Source organism: Crocodylus siamensis, chromosome 2, assembly GCF_052110815.1.
Source record: "Crocodylus siamensis isolate JL-2025a chromosome 2, ASM5211081v1, whole genome shotgun sequence".
Lineage (NCBI taxonomy): Eukaryota > Metazoa > Chordata > Crocodylia > Crocodylidae > Crocodylus > Crocodylus siamensis.
This window is the reverse complement of record NC_143396.1, coordinates 130,913,884-130,933,430: the sequence shown is the minus strand read 5'-3', so window position 1 is coordinate 130,933,430 and position 19,547 is coordinate 130,913,884. Positions and strand designations below refer to the sequence as shown.

The 19,547-nt window shown below is 44.7% G+C and overlaps 2 non-coding genes across 2 annotated transcripts; one reads left to right on the top strand and one right to left on the bottom strand.

Annotated features, from left to right (window-relative positions):
* Window positions 1-3,969: 3,969 nt before the first annotated feature.
* Window positions 3,970-4,056, top strand: TRNASTOP-UCA (transfer RNA opal suppressor (anticodon UCA)). Its single transcript has one exon. It is a non-coding gene; the product is annotated as a tRNA-Sec (tRNA).
* A 2,173-nt stretch (window positions 4,057-6,229) lies between these two features.
* Window positions 6,230-6,316, bottom strand: TRNASTOP-UCA (transfer RNA opal suppressor (anticodon UCA)). Its single transcript has one exon. It is a non-coding gene; the product is annotated as a tRNA-Sec (tRNA).
* Between the last annotated feature and the right edge of the window lie 13,231 nt (window positions 6,317-19,547).

Here is a 19,547-nt window from a genome sequence, read left to right as displayed (position 1 = left end):
TACTTTTTCAACTTCTTTTGTATGTAAGAAGCTTAAGTGGGGCAATGTGAGTAGTGATAACATGGAATTTTCTGATGAAAAATTTTTGATAGAAAATGCCAAGTCATTGGAACCAGAATAGTTTGTGAAGATTTCCATGGACTACAGTCCTGTAGCTGATTTGCACTGGGATTGTTTAATACGTCATCTTGGGTAGAGTTGCAGTGCCATGAAGTCATGGTATATGACTGTGATTTAAGAGTGAATTACCCAAAATCACCTAATCCTCAGAGTGAAAGGAAATGTTTGTGATGGATGTGCTGTCAATAACTAGAAAGTGTTATACAACACAGGACGTGTCTACATGTGTATATTGATGCAATGCAGTAAACTCTGGCACATATTGCTCTGGCACTGCATCCAGGACCGCAGCCTGTTGAGCTAGGCTGGAACAGCTCCAGCTGGCAGGGAGCCCTAGGGGCCAGCCTGACAGCCCAGGATTGCTCAAATTCAACTCAATATGCTGTGGAAGGGGTGGCTGAGGTACAAGGGAGATCCAGTGCAGGGCTAACTGACAAGCAGCCCCTGCACTGGAGCAGCCTCATGCCCCAGTCAGCCATGTCAGCACCTGCATGTGCAGTGCTGCAGAGTAAAAAACTCTGTTGAAGAATAGTACTTGTATTTACAAGTACTACTCTGCTATTGAGTTTATTAGTTTCCTGAGACCTAATAGGGCCACGTGTAGATGCTAGGACATTTACTGCAGAGCTAATTAGTCTACTCTGCAGTAAACGTCTCATGTAGATGTGCCCACATAGTCTTTAAACAGCATTCACAGGAGCCCTATTTCACTTGTTTCAAGGAAAAGAACAGATAAGTCATCTTTTCAACATCCTATTTAGCTTAGCATTACTAATTTTCTCTGGCTGAATGGAAAAATACTGTTAGTAGAGAAAAGCTTCTGAAAACTAGTGACAATGCTCTTAAAACTGCATTGTCTTGTTCTACAAGGCCTTCTAAACTTTTGGAGTGGCAAAAAAATATTTGTTTTCTAACCAAAGGTGCTTTTGTGGAGAACGTGGTATTTGATAAAAAAGAGAGCTTGGCAATTGCTCAGTGTGTCTAACAATAAAGCTGTCCAATTCTTACCCTCTAGGTGCTCTCTTCATAGTGATAGGCTGTTCTTTGACTTCACTGCACAAATACAGTTTTTCATTATTTAGGTCACAGCTGTCTAAGTGGGAGGCCTACAGGCTGTATGTGGCCTATAAGGGGTTAAATTGCATCCTGTTGGGCATGTCAGTGCAGCTGCTGGAGCTGCTGCCTTGGCATGGCTCTGGTACTCTGCTGCTTGCCCTCACACCTCCTTGCCCACTGCCCACTGCGGGGACTTTGGTCAATGTTGGCAATACCATTCAGCAGCAGGGGGTGGGGAAATGGTGGTAGCATTCAGCAACTGGATTCCAGAGCTATGCCAACAAGCCACTGACCCACTGTTAGAGTTGGGCTGTTTTACCCGTCAGAAACCCTGCCGTCTGGGTCCATTTGGGACATTCGACTGTTTATGTGTTTAACCCAATTTGCTGTTTAGTAAGCACCTATAGCTATTATTTCCTCCTTCTTCCTGGAAAGTTACAGAGAGAAGAATGAAGAAAAACATGTTTATTTCTCTGCTACTTGATTTCTTATCAGATCTTTTCTGGTCTCATGTGGAAGAGCTGCATGCAAGAATTCCTCCGCAAATACGTAGAATTCTGGTGCTAGTAACACTGAAGTTTTGGCACAAGCTGAGGTCTGCACGCAGTTCAGATTAGTTAGTGTATATATCACTCTGTTTAATAAGTGGGGAGAGAGCAATGGAAGCTGTTCAATATCCCTGGATCATTCATCGCCAGCTTGGTTACAAGTCAACATTTTTCTAACTCAGCCAACCCTCCCAGTCGTTTCTGACAGGAGGAAGAAACAGTATTGTCCAATGATGCTGAAACTGTTGTAAATACTCAACATAACTACAGGTAATTGCCGTGTAGCATTCCCCTCCCTATAAACAGTATTTCTGTATGTTCTGTATGTTCCTTGTTATTGTTTGCTTTTTCTTGGCTAGGTGCTTCTTAGTGGTCTAATATCAGAGTGGTTCAGCTCTACCTTGAGGATGAATTGGGTGGGTATTTCACAAAGCTCTCTAGCTTTTTAGGAATGGGAGACCTCCTCACTGTCTTGCAACTTGAAGTATGCCTGTATCACTTCTTGAGAGCTGCTGCATGAGATTACTGCTGAGAAGCACACTTCTCCCACTCAGAACTTGCATCTACATGTGCTAGTAGACATGCCACATCATATTGAGCTGGGTTGGAGCAGCCTCAACTGGCAGAGGACTTGGGGGGTCAGCCTGCCAGGCCAAAGCTGCTCCAACCTGACTCAACGTGCTATGGAGGGGCTGGCTGGGCCATGAAGGTGCTGAACACTGAAGCACTTTTGTAATATAGGCAGCCCCATCAGCATCTTCACATGCATTGTCACACACTAAAAAATGCTGCCACAGGCTAGTACTTGCATTTACAAGTACTAGGTTGTGATGGGTTAATTAGTTTCTTGCAGTCTAACAGGGCTGCATGTGTAGACATTGAGCCTTTACTGTGGAGCTAATTAGGCAGTTCCACAGGAAATGTCTCATATTGATATGTCCAGGGAGCATGCTTGGGCCATGAAATTGGGGAGAAGTTGCTCTGAATACAGTAGGTCCCTAGTCATGGATTGTGTAAACTAAATGTAATGCACTGTAATGTGTGCAACAGCAGGGTAGCAGCATGGCTAACTGAATGTGAACTGCTAAACTGTGATAACTGCATGTAGTTACAACTCCCAGAGACTCTAGGGACTTGGAGACAAAAGACAGCGGAAACAGGGAGCACAAGCTGAACATGGGAAGCAGAAGCAGAGCACAGATGCAACAGTAATGGGAAAAAAGTATGTCCAGAGACTCTGGAGCCACAACTGCTTTACTGTAGCACAGTGGCAAGCAAAATATGACCTGCGGACCACATTCAGCCCTCCAGACCATTCTATATGGCCCATGAGGCCCCTAAAAAATTAATAAAACTAATTATTATCTGCCCTTGGCCTCCTGTCGAACATGACAAGGTGCCACAGCAGCAGGATCATGGGGGAGCAGGTGGCATGACCAAGGGATGGCAGGATCTAGCAGCCACAGCAATAAGGCCTGCCCAGGCCCAACCTCAGACCGCAACCAGACCGCAACTCTGCCTACCAGAGTTGTCTGGCCTCATGACCATGAGGCTGTTCTCCGCAACCTCCCTCTGTGTGGTAGTGCAAGTCAGATAAGAACACGGGGGAGAGGAAAGGACCATTGGTAATCACCCCAGTCCTTGTGGTTGGGCAAGTTGTAACCCAAGGACTGTTCTAAGGGTGGTCAGATTGTGGCATTTATCCTGGAAGGAGTAAAACTATGAGGCCTGATGCCTAGGGGTATGCAGGCACCCAGACCTCAAGATTGGTCAGTGGCATGGTTATCTAAGTACCTAAGACAGTCACCTTTCAGACCTGTATTATGCTCATATTTTGGTCATTTGGAAAGTTGTCCTCATTTGGCATTAGCCTCTCAAAGATGCGGTCAGTTCCTGGCCCTTTATAAATCTGTAGAATTCCATTGATTTATGAATACAACTCCCTTATTTCAGCTACTGGATCAGACAGTTTCAGATTTCAGAAGAGGATGGCAGGAGTTCAATATCCCATGAGCCTTTGTCACCCTGCCGCATGCAAATTAGACCAATATCTTTCTGCAAATCCTTTCTTTTAACTCTCTTTAACTTTCATTAAAACCTGCTTTGGAGAGATCATAATAACTAGTATGCATGCATTGGGCACAGAAACAGGAAAGTTCCCTTTTACTTGGATAAAGTAACCCTTAATTGGAAAAGATTAATGTCTCCTTTGTTTTAAATATGTTGCTGTGGAGCTTTTAATGCTGCCCAGGTGATCCTCAGTGGTCTGGGGTGCGGGCTTCAAACCTGTAGCTGTGTAGCAACAGGGTGGTTCAATTCCACCTCCTGGGTGTGCTTATGCTGTGCAGCTTATTGTTCTATTAATTCTGTGCCCTGCAGGTATTTTCATTATTCATGGAAATACAACAGAATCTTTTCAGCTGCTGTTAGAAAGAAAATGCTACCTATCCTGGGTCTCTGGCTGAAAGTTCACCCTTTGAACATTAAAGAGGAAAAGATACCAGTGTTCTTTGCAGATTTGGGTACCAAAAAGGGTTGTAGATTTTTAAAACTTATTGAGTAAAAATACCCATCCAAGTTGAGGACAAGACAATGTGTCCTGAGCTTTCTTATCTAAAGACAAAAGAAATCTTGAGATTGGTGTGCCTTTTTCCTCTGTTTGGGACAGAGGGAAATGACACACCCATATTCCATGCTTTTTTTAAGAGGCAAATGTTTTGCAGGTGCTATCATTTATTGGACCAACTACTTGGTTGGGATAGGTGTAGACAAACTTTTGGCCTTCCTTGGGTCTCTTGGAGAGAAGCAGGTAGAGCAGACCAAAACCATGCAGTTAATCCATTAAAAGATACCACCCACAAAAACTCTTGCCTCTCACAGTTTCCCTGGCCCATCACAGCTGTTGTTTTCGCTAAACTAGTGGAAAAGAACTTCAGTCTTTCTTTGACATCTGCCTGACAAATGATCTCTTCTGTAAAAAAGCTAGACATTTCATGACTCTACTCTTTTCTCTAAAATGGGCATTAATATATTGTTTCATTTAGCATAGGCCTGTGAGGAATAATTTTGACGAGAACAAATGTTTCATTTGAAGGGTAGTTTCCAATATAATAAATAGAAATATTTATTGTAGGAAGGAATGGAAATTAGGTTTCCAGCTTCCAGTATAGTAGCTCCACCATTAGGCTACCAAGTCAGACTCACTCTCACTCCTTTTTTCTCTGACCCAAAGGACATTTGCTTATTCCTCTTAAAATGCTACAACTTCAACAGGATGACACATGGGAGTCCCGTCCTCCCAATATGTTGCACAATAGTGGCTAGGGAACTCATTTTGAGGTTGGACCTGTAAATTCAAAATCCTCCAGGCAGAGGAGTGAATTAAGTGTAAGCCTAGCTGAGTGGTGCTAAACACTCATTTATTGAGAATAATGCAGGGGGCCTATGTAGTGACAGAATGTCCTTCAGTTCTGTTTGGGTGAGATTAATTGTGTTTGGTTTGTGAATGGAAGGTGAATGCTTTTTCTTTGAACCCTGGTGGGGTTTGGTATAAGCTAGGTGCTGAATATCGTAGCATTGTCAGGACTTTGGCAATAGTTGACCATGGATAGCAGCAGAATCTTAGGAGCGAATGGATATCATGTGCCTACAGGCTTAGCTAGGCTTTCATGAAGGGTAGTGGCACATGAATTTTAGAGGTACACTCCAAATGTGGTATTTAAACACCTACATCCCTGTCATTATTTGAGCCAATTGCACCCTTTTTATCTGTTAGGCTACTAGTATGGTCCCTACAGCGCAGTCTACATACCTAGCTCTAGGGAGTAGATAACCAGAGAGCAGGGCACCTATCAAGGGGTGGGGCTCTCCATGCAGCATTCAACAGCTGGCCAAAACTTGGTAAGTGGCCCTCTAGCCAAAATAATTGCCTGGCCCTGCTGTAGCTGCAAGACACAGATGTGTTTTTGTGGATAGTGTCTTCTAATGGACTAACTGCATGATTCAGGTCTGCTCTGCCTGCTTCTCTCCAAGAGACCCGAGAAAGGCTATTCTGAAACCTAAAGCTTTCTCTACACCTATCCCAACCAAGTAGTTGGTCCAGTAAAAGATAGCACCTACAAAACATTTGCCTCTTAGAAAAGCATGGAATATGGGTGTGTCATTTCCCTCTGTCCCAAACAGAGGAAAAAGGCACACCAATCTCAAGATTTCTTTTGTCTTTAGATAAGAGAGCTCAGGACACATTGTCTTGTCCTTAACTTGGAGGGGCATTTTTACTCAATAAGTTTTAAAAATCTACAACCCTTTTTGGTACCCAAATCTGCAAAGAACACTGGTATCTTTTCCTCTTTAATGTTCAAAGGGTGAACTTTCAGCCAGAGACCCAGGATAGGTAGCATTTTCTTTCTAACAGCAGCTGAAAAGATTCTGTTGTATTTCCATGAATAATGAAAATACCTGCAGGGCACAGAATTAATAGAACAATAAGCTGCACAGCATAAGCACACCCAGGAGGTGGAATTGAACCACTCTGTTGCTACACAGCTACAGGTTTGAAGCCCGCACCCCAGACCACTGAGGATCACCTGGGCAGCATTAAAAGCTCCACAGCAACATATTTAAAACAAAGGAGACATTAATCTTTTCCAATTAAGGGTTACTTTATCCAAGTAAAAGGGAACTTTCCTGTTTCTGTGCCCAATGCATGCATACTAGTTATTATGATCTCTCCAAAGCAGGTTTTAATGAAAGTTAAAGAGAGTTAAAAGAAAGGATTTGCAGAAAGATATTGGTCTAATTTGCATGCGGCAGGGTGACATAGGCTCATGGGATATTGAACTCCTGCCATCCTCTTCTGAAATCTGAAACTGTCTGATCCAGTAGCTGAAATAAGGGAGTTGTATTCATAAATCAATGGAATTCTACAGATTTATAAAGGGCCAGGAACTGACCGCGTGTCTGAGAGGCTAATGCCAAATGAGGACAGCTTTCCAACTGACCAAAATATGAGCATAATACAGGTCTGAAAGGTGACTGTCTTAGGTACTTAGACAACCATGCCACTGACCAATCTTAAGATCTGTGTCTCTCCATACCCCTAGGCATCAGGCCTCATAGTTTTACCCCTTCCATGACAAATGCCACAATCTGCCCGCTCTTGGAACAGCCCATGGGTTATAGCCCTTAACTCCCACATCTGCCTGATGGCCCTGCAGATGTTTTCTTTTGAAGTCAGTGATAGATGTTGATTAATACAATTGATAGCTGCTTTTTCAGAACACAGTAGAGGTTTTATTTTCCCCCTGAGATGCAAAGGCCAACAGAAATGACACTACATACACTTCTGTGTGTTACCTAGCCCTAATACCCCCATCTCTGGCAGGGCAAAATCACATGTTTATCCTATGGCTTGTGCATTTCCTTGTCTCTCTGGTACTGCTCAGCGTATCAGCTTTCCCAAGCAGAGCTAAAGATCCACCCTTTCTTAGGCTCTGTGGTATACTCTGAAATCCAGTTTATCCTCAGGAAAAGTAAGAACTTTCTATATTGGGTGTTTGATATTGGGCACATCTATATGAGATGCTAAATGTGCAGTAGACTAATTCTACTGTGCACTATGTATTATGGCAAAAGCCATACTTATGCGCTAATATGCAGTAGAATTTATCTATTGCAAATTAGGGTCACAAAAAAACCTGTGCTGGCAATACTATGGAGCACTGCCGAGTACTGGGCATTAAGTTAGTACCCATAATTAGAGCACATTAGTGAACATGTAGACATGCCCAGTGACTACATTCTCATGGTGTCTCCCATGAGTAGCTATAAAGTGAAACGAAAAGTCACTACCAAAGCAATCAGATTTTCCCATTGATTTTTTTCATGTTTAATTTTTTCAATTTTCATCCACTATATTTTCCAATTATTATATGCTAACTACAGGATGAACCAAAGCAATCTTTTCCACCCAGAAGGGGAGAGCTTAACTGTTCTTCAGCTTAATGTTGAAAGCTATACCTTACTCAAGCAATCAGTGCTGGAATTCATCAAGAGGGAAATGAAACCACATGCAGTCCTTCTGCATGAAACACATATGTAGCAGGTGTAAAAAATGAAACTCTTGCACTACAGCTTTGCAGACTCTGTAGCCAACAGGATCCATGGTCTTGCTACGTTTATCATAAATGACCTGCTATACACTACCAAGGAGATAACACCAACCAGAGTGCAATAGAATCAGGCGCTGTCCAGGTCAATGAAATAATCATCAACATATACAATACACCCTCTGCCATGTTGTCAATCACATCCCTGCCTATTTGACCAGATGACCTTATATGCTAGTGATTTCAACTGTCAACATCAAGACTGGAGATACTCTGTTAACAGTAGCAACAGAGATAAGCCTGAATGATATAACCCTCATATCTGACCTGAAGGAGCCACATACCTTCCATTCTGTACACTCAGACAACCCTAGATGTTGCCTAGTGGAAGGTTGATTTAAGTAAAATATCAAAAAGAAAATTAATTGACAATTTTCCATCAAGTCTGCATAGACCATCGTTCATTAGCATTGACAATATGATTTTTCGTCCCGCATCATCCGAACCAGATCCAAGATGGAGCTTTCTGGAAGGTGGATTGGTAAAAATACCAAAGGCTGACCAACAGGAGAGCAAAGCAATTAGAGGATCCACCAGAAACCACTACTGATAAAGGGTACAATACATTTACAAGCTGCCTAACTGAAATAGCCAAACTCTGTGTACCTAGAATCTATAGAAGCCATTATGTGCCATACTGGGATGAGCAGGGCAAACAGCTCTTTAACATTATCAAGCAATGCAATGACCGTGCAACTGGAGAAAGAACTACAAAACAGGTGGTCAATACATGGAACAATATCAAAAAGGAGAGATGGTGTACTACTTTAGAAGGATTGGATATGACCCACTCAAGCAGACAAGCAGTGTAAACCATTATCTGCCCAACAGGAAAAGACAACAAAAATTACTTTGTCCTATGCCAGCAAACTCCCCTGCAAAAATACTGTGCAACAATAGCAAGTGCAGTAACCCAAGCAAGCAATACACAGAAAGGATTAGACATATGAACAACTTAAATAATCCTATGCCAACCTTAATTTAACCATCCCCATCATGGCCAATGATTTCAACACAGCTATTAAAGCAATGAAGACTGGTAAGGCTGCTAGACCAGATAAGATATTCCCAGAATTCTTTAACAAGATCATAACCAGAATGAAAAGATGCCTTCAGAAATTCATGTATAAATGTCCAGAAAATAACAAACTTCCAAAAATCTAGAAAAAAGATGACATCATTGTTATCCAGAAACCACCAGAGGATCCAAAGAACTATCAACCAATTTCACTACTCTGCATTACATACAAACTCATGGATTGCATAATCCTGAATAGAGAACAGCATTGATCCCCAGTTCCCAAAAGAACAAGCTGACTTTTGGAAAATAAGTAGTTTACCACTGAGCAAGTTACATTACTTGCCTCCGACAGAAAACAGCTTTGAAAGGAGTTAGAAAACAGGAATAGTCTTTAGCAACCTTACAGCTACCTATGATACTGTATGGCACCAAGGCCTAAAATATAAATGGCATTTTATGATACCTGACTGCAAACTATGCTCTATCATCATTAACATGATCTCCAGCAGATCATTCATATTCACTACTAGCCAAGGAGAAAAAAGGACAATATGAACTCTGAAGGATGGAGTCCCCCAAGGGTCAGTGCTAACACCAGTAATTTTCAATGCATATACCTCAGACTTCCTACACATAACATCTAAGTGATACATATATGCTTGTAATGTCACCATAGTAGCCCAAGGAATAGATATGATAGATCTGGAAAAGACACTGAGAACTGACATGGAACTCATTGCTGACTATCTCCACAAGTGATAATTAAAGTAGAGCATCAATAAATAAGTATCATCACTCTTCTACCTGGACAATCAAGCCAAGAGCTCATTGGATATCAGAGTGGGCAACCACATCCTTCCCCATAAGTATACCCCAGTCTACCTCGGAAACACATGACCATTCTGTCACCTATAAAAATCACATTCAGAAGATCAGCAGTAAAGTCTCTGCTCAGATAGCTACTTTAAGATGTTCAGCCAGCATGACATGAGGTAGCAACTTCAAAGTACTCAGAACCACCATACTTGCAATGGTAAAAGCCTCAGCAGAATAGTGTGCTCCTTATGGTCCAGAACTTTTCACACTAAAAAGCTTGACACTACTTAACGGTGTGCTAGGTCTTATAATGGGCTGCACAACTTACACACACAGATGTATTCCCTGTACTTTTGGTAATTAGACCAAGTGATAAAAGAAGACAGGACCCAACATCTGGGAGAACAGTTGTTCATCAGGGCTGGCATGCAGCTACTGATGCACTTGAGCAAAACCAGGAACGGCATCTTCCCACTTTATTTGGTCTTAGTGAGGCAACAGCTGGAGTACAAGAGAACCTTGCTATTCACAGGGCATACGTTCTAGAGATTCCTGTGAATGGGAAAATCCACAAATACATTGTCTGCATTCATGAACAGCAGCTGGGGGGGCATGGCTGCAGTGGTGGTGGCAGGAGCTCAACGGCAGTGGCGGGAGCCCAGTGGCAGCAAGTGCAGAGCTCCCACAAATGCCACTGGCACTATCAGCAGTGCGGGTGGTGGTGGTGAGCATGACAAAACATCATCACACTGTGTGGGGAAAGAGCGTGGACTGGCATGGCACACCGTGAATATTTGAAACCATGAATTGCAAATCCACAAATAGCAAGGGTTTCCTGTACTGTGACCAGTTTTGGGCCCCCCACTTCAGGAGGGATATGGATCAGCTCAAGAGAGTCCAGAGAAGACCCACCCATATGGTCAAGGGACAAGAGAGCAAGCCTTACAAGGAGAGGCTGAGGGACATGGGAATCTTTAGCCTGGTGAAGAGAAGGCTCAGGGGGGACTTGGTGGCTGTCCACACATATATAAGGGAGCGTGCATCAGGATCTGGGAGAACAGTTATCCACCAAGGCTTGCCAAGTGATAACTAGGTCTAATGGCCACAAACTTCTAGAAGGCTGATTCAGACTCAATATAAGGAAAAACTTCTTTACAGTCTGAGTGTCCAAGGTCTGGAACAGACTCCCCCCAGAGGTGGTGCAAGCACCTACTCTGGACTTATTCAAAAGGCTGGGACCATCTGATCCCTGCAGACTTCCTGCCTCTGGCAGGGAGGCTGGACTCAATGATCTCACAAGGTCCCTTACAGCCCCTAATGTCTATGAAATCTGTGAAACATCATACTAGCAATAGAGGCAAGAGATGACAAAAATCATCTTCTCCATCAACTGTTAACTGAAGACCCAAACAGATGGTGGCTTAACGTGTTTCACATTTGTAAACCATTTGTATGTGAAGCCCACAAGCTCTTGGAAGAGACTGTGGATGCTAAAACAAACCTACAGGCAGCAGTGGAGTGGGCTGACTTCTAGGAAAGATCAGAACCTATTCCTGCAATATTTTATACCTACACCAAATGAGTTCCGCATTGGGCACAACATTGACAGAAAGGCATAGATCAAAATGAATAGACTGAGATATGGATATGGACACTTCAGAACAATGGTTCCCAAGATTAAGATCTTGGACAGCCCTCTCTGTGAATGTGGTGTCCAACATACAGTGCAGCACTTAATTGAAAGCTGCAATCTTTACAAATGCCCAGACAAGATACGTGGAATATGCACATTGAGCAATAATACTAGATGGGGGCTTATGGATTTGGAAGTTGATATCTGACACCATATAAAAGAGAGGGAGCTTGAATGGAGCCATGAGAATAACTTCTCTCATCAAAGGATGGTTCCAGACAGTTATTTTAACTCCTTTGAAGTTGGATATCTGAGGTTCTTGTCTAGGTCTTTTTTTATTAGAGCTTGTAACATTCCCTTCCACCGCCCCTTTTGACCGAACTATGTCTTCATAGAGGCAGTTATATCCAGTTATCAAGGAAATGGAGCCACACACAGTAGGCATAAATGACAACATAGCTAACTACCCAGGCATAAAATGACTTCTTCATTCTTCTCCCTGCAACAAGCCAGAAGGGACCATTAGGAACATTTTTTTAATATCTATGTATTCTATTTTAGGCTCCAGTTATGGATATTACACACATCACATACGTTTTCCCTTCACACTCAGTTGCAAGCAATTTTCAGATGTTGGTAGAGAAAGCACCTCCAAATGCCGGACTGAATTCAGAATCGTGCCATGGCCCCAACACTCTGTAAATGTACCCAACAGCTACAACTTGAACCCTGAAATCACCTGAAAGCTGTGGGTTTTGAACCTGCATGCCAGACCACTAGAGAAAAACTTGGCAAAGAGAAAAGTCTAAGCCAAATTCTCGAAACAACATATTGTCTTCTTACCCAATATTACACTGTTATTTTCCAGTATGAAGGGAACCTTTTCTTTACAATATACTGACACCCAAGACATTTTTTAAATGTGATATAAGGAAATACTGGAGAAAAGGGGTTTTGTTTTGTTTTTTCTTTCTTTCTGGCTTCTTTTTAGTCCGTGACCACAGCCCGCTCTTTGGAGAGAGAGGCAGCGAGCTGCTGGGAAGAGATGGCCTCCACCTCTCTCCCCTGGGGAGGATGCTCTTCTCAGCCAGGCTGGCTGACCTGCTCCACCGGGCTTTAAACTAAGCCCGCTGGGGGATGGGGGGACTACTGCCCCTGCTGGCCCGATGAATGGCCCTTGCAAAGCCAGCGGACCAAGGCACTTAAGGGGCCACTTAAGGGAACCCACCCCTGCCCCAGCCCTGGCACAATCTGTGGGCAAGGCAAGAGCCCCCAAGGGCACACTTGCCTGCCTGTACACTAATGCCAGGAGCATGGGCAACAAGCAAGATGAGCTCGTCCTCCTGCTCAGTGCAAAGAAATATGATGTCATTGGGATAACGGAGACCTGGTGGGACTCCACCCATGACTGGACCACGGGTATAGAGGGCTATACCCTATACAGGAGGGATTGTGTTGGCAAAAGGGGCGGGGGTGTAGCTCTCTATGTGAAGGAAAGCTACATGTCCCTGCAAGCTGATGTTGATGACCGGCATGGAAAGCTAGAGACCCTCTGGGTAAAAATTCATGGGGAATTCGGCACAGGGGACACAATGGGGGGAGTCTACTACAGACCTCCCACTCAAAGTCCCGAGCTTGACCAGGAGTTCGCCCGGGAACTGAGGCTGCTTGCTCCAGGACCTTGGTTGTCATGGGTGACTTCAATTACCTGGACATCCCGTGGGAAGATCACTAAGCTAAATCTGAGTGGGCGCAAGGCTTTCTCTCGTGCGTGGATGACCTCTACCTGACTCAACAAGTCTATGGGCCAATGAGAGGCAAAGCGCTGCTTGACCTGGTACTGGCTATGGGGGACGACCTAATCGGCGACCTAGTGATCGATGGGAAGTTGGGTGACAGCGACCATGAGCTGATCACCTTCACCAGCCGCCGTAAAGCTGGCAAGTCAGTCAGCAACACAGAAGGCCTTGACTTCAGAAAAGCCGACTTTGATAAGCTAAAGAGGCTAGTCGGTCAGGCCCTCAGGGACCATGACCCCAGGGAGATGGGAGTTCAAGAAGAGTGGTTGCTTCTCAAGGAAGCAATCCTCAGAGCACAAGCTAAATCTATTCCAGCACAGAGGAAAGGCAGCAAGAAGGCACAGCAGCCCTCCTGGCTCTCCAGAGACCTAGAGGACCTACTGTGGCTAAAAAGGAAAGCCTACAAAGGATGGAGGATGGGATTCACCTCCAAGGAGGATTACTCCGCACTGGTCCGGTCCTGCAGGGACCAAGCCAGGAAAGCCAAGGCTGCAACTGAACTCCAACTAGCTTCAGGCATCAAGGACAAAAAAAAGTCCTTTTTCAGATATGTGGGTAGCCGGAGGAAAAGCAAGGGCAATGGTGGATCCCTGCTAAACCAGATGGGGCAACTGACAACTGACACCCAGGAAAAAGCCAACCTATTAAATAGGTAATTTGCGTCAGTCTTTCATCAGTCACATGGGATGCCATGCCTGCTATGGGACAGGGAAATCTGGGTTAGGGGGATCCCCTACCCTCCATCAATGCTGACCTCGTGAAGGAACACCTTGAGAGGCTGGATACCTTCAAGTCAGCTGGCCCTGACAATCTGCACCCCAGGGTACTCAAGGAGCTGGCGAGCGTCATAGCCCAGCCCCTGGCACGGAACTTTGAAAACTCCTGGCGCTCTGGTGTAGTGCCCGAAGACTGGAAGAAGGCCAATGTGGTGCCGATCCTCAAGAAAGGGAGGAGAGTGGATCTGGCTAACTACAGGCCCATTAGCCTGACTTCTATCCTGGGGAAGATCTTAGAAAAGTTTATTAAGGAGGCCATCCTTGATGGACTGGCCCAGGCTAACATTCTAAGAGACAGCCAGCATGGGTTTGTTGTGGGTAGGTCTTGTTTGACCAATCTCATTTCCTTCTATGACCAGGTGACCTATCACCTGGACAAGGGAGAAGAGATTGATGTCATATATCTTGACTTCAGAAAAGCTTTTGATCTGGTATCCCATGATCACCTCTTGGCCAAACTGGCCAGTTGTGGCCTTGGCTCCGCCATGATCCACTGGCTGGGAAATTGGCTTCGTGGTCGGACCCAGAGGGGTGTGATTGATGGCAGTCACTCATCATGGTGCCCTGTGACCAGTGGGGTCCCTCAAGGCTCTGTCCTGGGACCCATACTGTTCAACATCTTCATTAACCATGTGGACATTGGAGTCAGGAGTGGACTGGCCAAGTTTGCCGATGACACCAAACTTTGGGGCAAAGCATCCATGCCAGAAGATAGGCGGTTGATCCAGGCTGACCTGGACAAGCTCAGGAAATGGGCAGATGAGAACCTCATGGTGTTTAACACTGATAAGTGCAAGGTTCTCCACCTTGGGAGGAAAAACCTGCAGCACCCTTATAGGCTCAGCAGTGCTACGTTGGATAGCACTACAGAAGAAAGAGACTTGGGGGTCATCATTGACCACAAGATGAACATGAGCCTGCAATGCGATGCTGCGGCTAGTAAAGCGACCAAAATGCTGGCGTGCATCCATAGATGCTTCTCGAGGAAATCCCGGGACGTCATTCTCCCCTTGTACTCGGCCTTGGTGAGGCCGCAGCTGCAGTACTGTGTCCAGTTTTGGGCTCCACAATTCAAAAAGGATGTGGAGAAGCTTGAGAGAGTCCAGAGGAGAGCCACGTGCATGATCAGAGGTCAGGAAAACAGATCTTACGATGAGAGGCTGAGAGCCACGGGACTCTTTAGCCTGGAAAAGTGCAGGCTCAGGGGTGATCTGATGGCCACCTCTAAGTTTATCAGGGGTGAACACCAGGATCTTGGGGAATGTCTGTTCACCAGAGCGCCCCAAGGGATGACAAGGTCGAACAGTCACAAACTCCTGCAAGACCGTTTCAGGCTGGACATAAGGAAGAATTTCTTTACTGTCCGAGCCCCCAAGGTCTGGAACAGTCTTCCAGCGGAGGTGGTTCAAGCACCTACATTGAACACCTTCAAGAGTAAATTGGATGCTTATCTTGCTGGGATCCTATGACCCCAGCTGATTTCCTGCCCTTTGGGCAGGGGGCTGGACTCAATGATCTCCCGAGGTCCCTTCCAGCCCTAATGTCTATGAAATCTATGAAATCTATGAAATGGAAGACTGGCATCAATTGAACAGAACTGAGGAGACCTAGTTTAAACTGTAGTATGAAATATCTTTTTAACCATGACATGTGTTTCAATGCATGTTTTCACACTAAGGCAACTCATTAAATATTTTTGTTTAAAACCATATTTGGATAGCAGAGTAAATTTATTTCACTTCCTTGTGAGGCAGCTAGGGGAAGTTTTGTGCATAGGAATTTGCTTTCAAAATGTATGGACATTTCCTAGCCCTATTACACCTGCCATCTCCCACTGTAAAACATGAATTCATCTCTGATTCTAGCCAGTGTATGCATCATACATGCTGGTGGTTCATCCCAGGACCCTTTGTCAAACTGCTTGATGCAAGTAAGAGCTCAGCTGGCTCTTCAACAAGCCCTTTCTCTTACTTCATATAAGAATCAGAAGGCGCATTTTGATGAAATTATTCTAATTTTCAACTCTGCACTGCAGTCCAGAACATGTGGGTTCTCTTCCACCTGGTTACATAACCTTTGTTAAAATTTCCCTTCCCTTTGCTATATGTAGTAAGGAGTTCAATTGTTCTGCTTGCCCAGCTAAATCTCAGTGGCTTCCAGCTTTCAGACCTGGAGCTATCTAGGGAGGCAATGGTTTAATTCTACCTCTTGGTGCCTTTGTGGTCTCTGAGGTTTAAGCCACAGACTTGACAGTTTTACAGTCCTGCAATCCTGCAGTAGTTTGTTAAAAAGGGGGACCAGAAAAAACCCCAACACTACTCTCTAGGATTTTTGGCAGCTGCTGAATGAAGCTGACATCATTCTCGTCAGTTCCAATATATACACTCTGGAATAGAGGCCAAGAAACTAACACAATTTGTCAAGTCACTCCATCACTTAGAGCTTGGAAGTGTTGGAGTCCGTGACTCTGAGGCATTCTTCATTGTGGGGCTGACCTGGAGCAGTGGAGCATGGATTTCCAGATGCTCCAGCTGGAAGAAAGCCAGGCAAGTTTTCAGTGGCACCCTGTATTTCATTAGTCATTCACCAAAGCCTGATAGAGAGCTGTTCTGTTTTTTTTATTGAATTGGCATTTTCTCTTCTCTGATCCTTTTTATACTAGTTGCACAGAGAAAAGAAAAGAGGAAATACTAAATCACAGCACCTAATGGGCACTGTTCACATGGCACATGGTTAGATTTCACCACTATGTTGCCATAGCAGTGTGCTATACTGAGGGAGTAGGCTGCTACAGTGATGTAGCTGCCAATCACGTGTAGATTGCTACATTGCCATAGCGTGCTGTACAGTGACATAGCATGCCACTATGTCACCATAGGGTGATGTGTAGACACACTCAGTATCTGATAAAGGGAACAGAGCCTTAAAGATATACAGCATTCTGTGGGGCCTCTGTCATCATACTAATGCAAAACAGAGGGGGCACTTTCCAGACCTTTCATCTTCTGCTTTTGTTTTCCCAATTCATGTCTGTTTTTTGAGAGAAGATACCAACTGGCAGTCATAAACTTAGCATGGGACAAGTCTATTCCAGTTGGTTTAAATAAACCTCAATCAAAATATTTTTTAGCTGAACTTTTTTTTTAAATAGTTGCAATCTTTTCCACTACAGCTGCTGCCAATGTAGGCCAAGGGCATGGCTTCAATGTTGGGGTCCAGAGGCACTAGACCCCACCATCTCTCAGGTAGCACAGAGGCCTTGGTGGCTACCTATCTCACCAAGGATGTAGAGCTGCTGTACTGTGACCCCTTGACCTTTTGGGCAACCCTCAACCAGGTGTGGCAGGATCTGGCCACAGTTGCTCAGGAACACTTGTCCTGTCCACTAACCAGTGTTCCAAATGAGAGGGTGTTCAGCATGGCTTGTGATGTTGTGACACCACACCATACCTCCTTGGATCCTGCTTTGGTGGAGCAGCTGGTGTTCTTAAAAGTGAACCTCCCACTGGTGGGGTTCCCCAAGCTCCACATGCAGACAGAGTGAGTGCCACTCTCTTCACTCTGCACCTATTTCCTTTTTTTAGTTGCTTTCCAAACAATTTAATGCCCCACTCTTACAGCAGGTGGTGGCAACTTAATTTATCACTAGCCAGCAGGGTACAAACATCTCCCTGCTGAGCTCCCATGCCAGGAAAAAGTTGAAGGTATGGGCTGGGGCTATGGGGAAGGGGAGGCCCCGGGTCCTAGGGATGACCTAAAACTTCACTCTTCCAGGGAAGTGAGGCCTGGTGGGACTGCCAGTGGTGCAGCAACCCCAGGAAATGCCAGGACCACTAACCTCCCCAGTGAAAGGCAGGTAGGGGGCACTTGAAAATCTCCAGCCACCACATGCATAGTCCTGGAAGGGAAAAGCCCAGACCTGTAAGATCTTTGAGAGGCCTGTGGCTTACTGGTTGCAGTGGAGTTGTGAGGGTGAGAACAGGCAGGAGGCTCAGCTCTGACCTGAGGTACCCTTGACTGGTCCGTGCTCGGGCCAGGGCCCAAAGGAGGGGGAGGGGGGTTGAAGGGCCAGGGGCCCACCATGAGTAATGACCAGAGCAAGAGGCTTAGGATTCTGATTGGCCTGTAGGTGGAACGAGGGCCTAAGGGGAAACCGAAGGTCCCAGAGAGGGGACCATGGCTGTAGGGCGTAAAGGATGCAATGTGCGAGGCATGGGCTGCAGTGTATAGAAGGTACAGAGCTGTGTACTGGATAGCACCCCTAGACATCAGGGGCCTAAATGGGAAGCCCTCCCACCTGGGTAACATCTGAATCAGTTTTTCATCAAGGCGTAGCAGGAGAAAGAGAGGTGGGTGGTTGGCCCAGAAACAGGTGGGCAGGCAGAGATCTAACCAGCACTGGGAAGGCCCCCTGTTACAGGTTACTATCCCTGCTGCATTCATCTCATTCTGCCTTAACATACACAAGGCAAACAAGGTTCCTTGGGTCAATATGATATCTTTTATTAGAACAATTGAATAGTTGGATAAATATATCTTAGCAAGTTTTCAGGTTTAAAAACCCTTTATCAGCCTGAGGAAGCATCTACAGTTGATGTGTGTACTCTTCCTGGATGAAATTAATAGTGAAGAAGCCAGAGGCTTGGCTGATATGCAAAAAAGCCAGTCAGTGAAAAGGTAAATTGAAGCACCAGGGAGTGACAGCCAGGCTGGGGGGTAGGGAGGCACGGCAATTTAGCAGGTAAAAGTGGAGAGGCACCTGGGAAGTCACATGTCAGGCAGGTTATAGTATGTCATAAATCCAAAGTCTATATTGAGTCCATGAGTTTTTATATCAAGATTTATGAAGTGAAGTTTGTAGGTTTGTCTTCAAAAGGTGTTTTGTAAATTCCCTTTGAAGATCAGGACTTGGAGATTGAAGAGAGAGTGGCTTTCTTGTGAGAAATGTGCCCACACTGGTAATAGGGTGTTCTTCTCTTTAATAGATTTCCGGTGTACATTCATTCTGATGCACAGCTGTTGTTTGGTTTCTCCTACCTATTTTCCATCAGGGCATTTGGTGCACTGAGTGAGATATATTACATTTCTAGAGGTGCAGCTGTAAGATCCAGGAATGCTGATGGTTCTGTTGTGGGGTCTAGAACTTGTAGGGATACTGGGGATATGTTGTCAGGTTTTGCATTTCTTGTCATGGCACGGTCTGGATTCATCCGGTGTATTTTGGGCTGTAGGAAGTTTGTTTCTGCTGATGAGGTTAGCAAGGTTCAGTGCTTGTTTGAATTTACAAAACACTTTTTTCACAGAAAAGCCTACAAACCTGATTTCATATATCTACTGGGTATAAATACTCATGGACTCAATATAGACATTGGATTTATGACACACTATAACCTGCCTGACATCTGACTTCCCAAGTACCTCTCCAATTTCACCTGCTACATCCTCCTCCCCCTACTTCTAGCCTGTCTCTCACCTCTTGAAGCCTCAATTTACATTTTCACTGACAGACTTTTTTGTTAGCAGGCAAGCCTCTGGCTTCTTTAATATTCATTCCATCTAGGAAGTATTTTTAAGATTGAAAGCTTGCTAAGATATATTTCTCTAACTATTC